Below are 7,744 nucleotides of genomic sequence, written 5' to 3'. Positions count from 1 at the left end.
TATTGGTTCCCTGATATTTGTCCTAATTTTTTTTTGGTTCTAGCACCACTGTTGAAAAAGTTATGCCCCTTTTTTCAACAATTTCCTCAGAGGAAAAGTAGTTTTCCTCAAGGGAAATCAAATTTCCCTAAAGGAAAAAGATTTTTCCTCAAGGGAAATTGTTTTTTCCTCAAGGGAAAAAGATTTCCCTTAGGGAATTTGCTGCATAAACATTTCCTTTGAGGAAATTCTATTTCCTTGGAGGAATTTCTATTTCCTTAGAGGAAATTCTTTTTCCTTTGAGGAAATTTGCAGCTTCAAATTTTCCTTTGAGGAAATTCTATTTCCTTAGAGGAAATTTGCGGCTTCAAATTTTCCTTTGAGGAAATACTTTTTCCTGTGAGGAAATTTGTTGCTTCAAATTTTCCTTGGAGGAAATACTTTTTCCTGTGAGGAAATTGTAAACAAACACTTTTCCTTAAGGGAAAATTCAAGACAACAAAGAGCCATGGCCAATTTGCCGGCGATTTGTTTCATTCGATTAGATAGGTAAATCATGCTTTAAATAGCCCGATAGATGTTAATTATAGTACATGATAATACGTCACGTCATCTATTTTCATACAGGTATTCCTACATAAACAAGGCCAAGACTATTGATTTTTAATATTGATTTTATTTTATTATTAACATCCTTTATGCAAGGTGCCATACCACGTAACATGCCAAGGAGCCAAATAACACGGAACAAATTCAAATCTTGATTGTCTCATTCTAAATATATGTATATCTGTACTTTTCCTGGTCTTGTAAGGTTTTATCGTCTATAAGATAAGATACTACATGTTTATATTTTAACCCGAGAACATCTTTAATACCGTCAGTAAGTCATAGATCACCCTGTGTTACTGACACATGTTATATTGCCTTTTCTGTCATTTTAACAAATCGGACCTTCGTTGTGATACAGGTGCAACAGCTTCTTGTTGTTTTACCTACAATCACGATTTGTAGTGTAATTGATTGTTCTGTTGTGTTGTTTTATTTTCTGATGACTGAAGTACCGGTGTAGGGACGGTGGTAAACATTTCAGAACTAGTATCTAAACAGTTTGTGAATTGGCGACAAAGTTGTTGTTGACTGCATTTGTTACATATGATACCATGTTCAAAAAAGGTTTCGAAAAATAGTTTGTGTTGTTTTGAAACTTGTATACAATGGCCTTATTTTAAGTTATGTGTATATAACCCCCGCAACATGTAGTTTTCATTGCTATAGAATTAATTCTCGTGTTATTGGTTATCAGTTTGACGGCAGTTGGTCCTTGGATATATGTAATAAATGTAACCACATTAATAGAAAGTAAGTCAAGAGTATGGATAGTCTAGGAATGCACACAATAAGCAATACATTAGTTTTTTTCTTTGATACATGTAAAATGATAAACTAGTAAACTATATAGTCAAAATGAACCAGAATGACTCTATGAACTAAGCAAACATCCGAAAAAATATGATAGAAACATTAAAATTTAATATAACAATACAAAAAATGCAAATATTCTGAGCGAGATTCGAACCCTTTCTTTAAAACCATCATTAATTAGTGGCTCTGTGCTCTACTAATGGAGCTACGGCGATGCTTAAACATATCTCTCTTATTAAGAATCTATATCGGTACAATTTATCGATGTTACAATTTTTTCTTTAAAAAGTTGTTTTTTATGTAATAAGGACACTCTAAACCAATTTCATTTTTAAGTGAACAAGTTGTATGAATAACAACAGTCATAAAAAGTATAACTTTTTTATGGTTTGAAATGTCCTTCTTAGGGGATTCCATGTTTTTCTCACATAAAAACACCTGAAAATCCGCATATTGGACTTTCATCCTTTTTTAGGGTCAAATTAACTTTTGATCACACATGTCATAATATATGTAAATCGAGATATTGATCAAAAAGCATTTTTATTTTTTGTTTTTATAGTAAATTTTATTCTTTCGGCACTTTTTGAAATTGGCCCTTCTGTGAAAAAAATCATCGATAAATTGGCCATACCTCTTTCCTCTAAGGAAATCATTGTTCTTCAAATTTCCTCGAAGGAAATTTCTGAACATCAAATTTCCCTTAAGGAAATGTTTTCCCTTATTTTTAAATTGTTAAACATTTCTTCACTATACCATGTATACAAACAGTATGAATATAATTTTTACAAGACTGAATAATTGATACAAATGATATTTAAAACTTTAATAAATGTTTGACTCAACATTTTAATGACATTGAAAATTAATACAGTCTGACTGTTTAGGTCTAGGTATTGTTCATACTTTTTATATAACTTTAACTTTGATTTATAAAAAAAAAAATGTAGCAAAGGATTCTGTTTTGCAGATTAAATAATAAAATAAACACTTTTCCTGTTATTTTAAATAAAAATGTTCTTCTATTTCAGCTTGTGTACAGTTATTCAATCCACTAGTAAGAATTCAGTGAATACATTATTCCATTCACTAAACATTTTCCTTCAATTCTAAGAGAAACATTTTTGCAAATTGTTCTTCAATGATCTTCTTCTGTATATTTAATATGAGGGAGCAATGTAAATGAGTGGATAAAACTGGTGTTCCTTTTTTCAACAACAAAATAGTACTTTTTCTGCATTTCTCCTTTCTTTCGACTAATATATATAATATGTTGTTGCTTTTATACAATAGTGTTTTTGTGTACTATGATAGAACTCCATTTTGTTTAAGGCCATTATCCTGTGATTATGATGAAATTTCCTATTTCTTTTTTTGCAGGCAAGCACACATTCCAGTTCAATTTCCTCTTCAGTAATGACCTATTGATCACGAAAACAAAGATGTCTGATCACCTATAAATACACAAAATAAACAAATAAAATGTTATAAATGGAGAGAGAAACAGCAATAAAAGTTTATTTTGTCATGTTTATTAACATTTTAAATATATTTCCTTTCTTACTTGTGAATGCTTTTGTTTATAGTTCTTATATTAGTTGATTTTGTGCATTTGTCAATCTTTCAAGTTGAGGCAGTTTGTTCTTTATACATATATACATGTTGAGCTGTTAAACCACTGTCTTAAATTAGGGTAGGGTTGAGTGCTTATAAACCTGTTTTTATTACATGCAAAGCAGCATTAGTTTTTATGGATTTCTAACTTAAACTGTGAGTACTTAAAATTTTGTGTCTTTTCAATTTAGGGAAATGTATAAATTTCTTGCTAACTGTAAACCAACTTATTTTCGCGAGCGATTTAGTTTCACAAGCAATTTATTTTCGCATTTACAAATAAACGTGCATATAACTCGTCACGAATGTTTTTCATATGTATCTTCCCTTATTAAAATACATTAAGTAAACTTAAAAATTGCGAAAAATAAATAGCTTCGATGTAGACTAGAAAGTATAAAATACAAAAATAAAGTATTCGCGAAAAATTAGTTGGTTTACAGTAGTCCAGTCTGTGTTTGCAGGAAATTTACATCATTAGTTGTCTGGTGGAGAGTTGTCTTCTTGGCAATCATGCCACATCTTATTTTTATATAATCTTGCCTATTCCTATTGTGCCTGTCCAAAGTTCGGAGCCTGTAGTTTTTGTCAGTTTACTCAGACACTTAAATTTAGTGGTTGTTGTTGTTGTTTCATACCGGTCATATTTATATTTTGTAATTTATTTTATTATAAACTAGGCAATTAGTTTTACAGTTTGGATTGTTTCAATTTTTCATCTGAGGGTCTTTTATAGCTGCCTACTTTGACTATAGGGCATGGATTTTCTCATTATTGAAGGTCGTCACAGGCCTACTATTGCTTTCTCAAAGCCATGATCAATAGTTTTCATATCTAATACACCAAATCTTTTAATTTTTATAGTAATCATGAAATTCATCTTTTTTTTAAAATAAAAGTGGCACCCTTACCATATATGTTTAGTTGGCTTCTGCAAATTTTAAATTGTCTATCATTTCTGCTGTTTATAATTTCTCTGTATCTTCTATAGTTCTTGTCCTATACATAATCTTCTATAGTTCTTGTCCTATACATAAAAGAGTAAAAGTTATTATTGAATGACATCTTGCATCAATATTTTTTTTGCTGTTTAATGTACATGATGTATATTAATGTGTGTTTAATAAAAAAATCTGTACCATGAGTGCTTGATAAGCTTGTTGCCCTAATTTAGCTGGTCTTTATGCTTTAAAAGAATTTTAATAATAAACTAGGAAAACTATGAACACTGCGCAAATAAGACCCCCCCCCCCTCTCAAAAAAAAGGACATGCACACACAGTGGTATTCATTGACATAAAACATGAAGGTAATTTGGCTCCATTTAGAGATATCTTGTGATTTTTTAACAAATAAATTTCTAAAACCTTCCAAAGTTTGAAAATGAACAGATTTTAAATAACTTTCCAACAACTAATGTTCCTTAACTTTGCATCTTATACAAAAATATACATGATAAATAGGGGATGATACTCCAGCTTGCATATTATTCAAAGTTTTAAAGGAACATAACGAAGAACAGTAAAAGATTTACTACCAAAATTGAAATTGATCTGATTTTGTGGTAAAAAGTATTGTTTTAAAGTTTAATAAAATTTGGTTGAGGTAAACTTAAGTTAGAGGACGGAAACGAAAAAATTTATTATTTTTCCTTTTTTAAAGAATATATAACTCTAGAATAGTAAAAGAGACAAAACCAAAATTCAAACTTAATCTGTATTTTGTAGTGATAGGCATTGTGTACAAGTTTCATAACATTTGGTTGAGACAAACTAAAGTTTAGAGAACAGGAAACCAAAAATTCAACATTTTTTCCCCATTTGTAAAGGGGCATAACTCTAGTACAGCAATACTGATATCACCAAAATTCAAACTTGATCTGAGTATTGTCATAACAAGCTTTTGTAAAGGTTTAATAAAATTTGGTTTAGGCAAACTAAAGTACTGTAAGAGAACAAAAAACAACTTTGTGGGACAGACGGACAGATGATCAAGTGTTAAACTAAAACTTAATGCCCCCTCCACTATGGGTTATGAAAATGAAAAGGGAGTTTATGTCAATATATAAAAACAATTCACCAAAGTTTCATAAAAATTTGTGAAAGCATTCTTGAGACTATCCAAATCCCAATAGTACAATGACATAAATCAGATTTTTTTTAAATTGAAAGGAAAATTATCATGATTATGTTATACAAAAATAATTCACCAAGTTTCATGAAAATTGCTCAAAGCATTATTAATAGTATACTGGGAAAATCCCCCCTTTTATGAATAAAATTCCTAACTTTAAAATCTTTAAAAATTAAAAAGGAGCTTAATAATATCAATTGATAATTCACCAAAGTATGACGAAAATTTTATGATTAATGTATTCTAATTCCAAGACTATAATCTAAGACATGGTTTGTTTGAATTAAAAAAGTTGGAATAAAGTACCTACTAGAATTCAGGAGAATTAAAGGAAATCAGGCTATCTTCTAGATTATCAGACAATTGACTGTAGAAAATGAATTTTCTTTTTCTTATTTAGCTATTTGTTTTCTCTGTCCTTAATATCTACTGAACTAAGCCAATTTTTTCACATATTTGTTTTTGTCTTTTCTCTCTTGTTATTTAACATAACAAAAATAAAAGACAAAGAGAAACTGACAATGCCAAGGCAAAACACAAGATGCAGAAAAGAAAAACAAAACAAAACACTAACAGTGACTAAGCAAAACCAACATCAATAAAAAAGTAGTGTTGAATTCATGTGCTCAGTCAGTCAGTGAGAGTTGGCAGATCCTGACCCACTATATTTATGCTTAAAAACCTAAAAATCATACTAAGAGTACTAGACATATTTTGTAAATACTTGATTAAAATGTTGTCATAAATAGCATAGACAGCTCTTAGTCTTGAGAACCACATGTGTTAATTGTGTGAGTATAATCATGATGATAATCATGCACAAGATTTGACTTCTAAAAGCCTATAATTATATTAAAATTTTCTGAAGATATTGCTCGCATTTATTAATATGACCAATTTTAAGAAATGCACAAACATGACAAAGATGTGAGATGATTTATATAATTGTAATTTCAGGAATTTACAAAAAAGGCTTTTAACCCCACTACATTTTGCACTTTTCCACATGTCAGGAGCCAGAAGTTATGGCCATTGTGACCTTTGTATAATTTTTATTTTAGTTTCTTACTTTATATTGAGTATGACGTCCATTATCACTCAACTAGTATACATTTTTGTTTAATGGCAAGCTTTCAATGGCAAGCTAAAGCTAGCTCATAGACACGGATCCAGGGAGTTTGAAGGTTGGAACCCCCTTTCATTTTTGACGATCAATGCATTTGAATGGGGAATGTAGTTCAACCCCCCCCCCCCCCCCATTTGTCCCCTTCTTTAAATGGCTGGATCCACCCCAGTCTCTCAGGTTGTGGGGATTTTCTGATTGCATTGAAGACCCATTTGTGACCTTTGGCTGTTATCTGCTCTTTGGTCAGGTTGTTATCTCTTTGACACATTCCCCATTTCCATTTTCAATGATCATGATGATATGGCTTTCACATTTTCAGTTATATTATAAATGTTAGACTTCTTGTTGATTTGGTTTCACATTTCGACTTCGTCGGGGGAAAGCGTCCCAGTAATAAAATAGCCTTGCAAGACGTCATAATTATTTGGACTAGGTTTTCACCACAATCAACATAATTTTTTTGCTAAAGATTGTCGCACTGTGGAAGAAACGAGTTTGGCGCGTTAAAAAAATATAATTGTCTGTGCTGACAGGTTAGCATGTGTGCATACCAATATTTAAATTTTCTAAGCCTTCTTTCTGAATATTTTGTCCATTTCTTGATAAAATACTGTCATCATGACCTCGAGTGTTGTTGTTTAACAAAAACGATCAAGTAATGTAGGGGAGAGAAACTAACTTAAAAGACCAAAATAAGCCACAACTTATGGGGGTCACATTGGGGGTTTTGTTCACGGATCCCGCTTACACTATGAAAGTAAGCAATTCTAATATTTTTGTAATTTCCCGTGTCCCGCTAAACTTCCTTTCCCGTTTTCACGGCAAAATAATTTGGTTTTCATGCGTCGCGCTTATCCGCCTCGACAATCCCGCGTCCCGCTCAGACCTTTTATAGGTACATAAATAGTTTACTATGCAGTCAGTAGCCAAATACACATGTATAATATACTTTTAGACGACCTTAGACTCATTTCACAGAAAAATCGAAAATACTCATTGGCTTAGACTACTATAACACAGTAGTCTCAGTCATTGGTAATGAACATTTTAAATCACTTAACATTTAGATTTTATAACTTTAAACAGAGACATATATACACATATATATGTCTCTGCTTTAAAATTTACGACCATGTAGATTTTTAAAAGATCATTTAATCGAAAGATGATAATTTGTCAATGAGCACCTGTAACCCGGTACTGCATTTTTTTTTTTTTGCACGCGTCAAGAAACAGTTAAAAGTGCCGGGATCTGACAGAGCTTTGAAGAGCTTATTTTCTCTTTGATCTATGTCTGTTACTGTGAATGTATTATATATATTTATCACAAAAAGCTAGTGCTATTTTCTTTTCTTTTAATATAAAGCCCCACCCCTCCTCCAGCTTATCTGATTAATTTACGATCACTCTGAATGTAGAAAGTAAGAAAGTCACAATTCTTATATCAGGTATTTTAAATTCTGGTCGA

At 31.1% G+C, this 7,744-nt stretch overlaps 1 long non-coding RNA gene across 2 annotated transcripts; it reads right to left on the bottom strand.

Annotated features, from left to right (window-relative positions):
- Positions 1–2,213: 2,213 nt before the first annotated feature.
- On the bottom strand, positions 2,214–6,927 carry LOC143083517 (uncharacterized). 2 transcript variants are annotated; one of them, XR_012980756.1, is made up of 3 exons: positions 6,828–6,927; positions 3,930–4,045; positions 2,214–2,858 (listed from the first exon to the last, which is right to left on the bottom strand). It is a non-coding gene; the product is annotated as an uncharacterized LOC143083517 (long non-coding RNA). The 2 variants fall into 2 exon arrangements; XR_012980757.1 differs by having other exon boundaries at positions 3,930–4,017.
- Between the last annotated feature and the right edge of the window lie 817 nt (positions 6,928–7,744).

Source organism: Mytilus galloprovincialis, chromosome 7 (genome assembly GCF_965363235.1).
Source record: "Mytilus galloprovincialis chromosome 7, xbMytGall1.hap1.1, whole genome shotgun sequence".
NCBI classification, from domain to species: domain Eukaryota; kingdom Metazoa; phylum Mollusca; class Bivalvia; order Mytilida; family Mytilidae; genus Mytilus; species Mytilus galloprovincialis.
The sequence above is the reverse complement of the archived record's forward strand: the minus strand, read 5'-3'. Positions and strand labels throughout refer to the sequence as shown.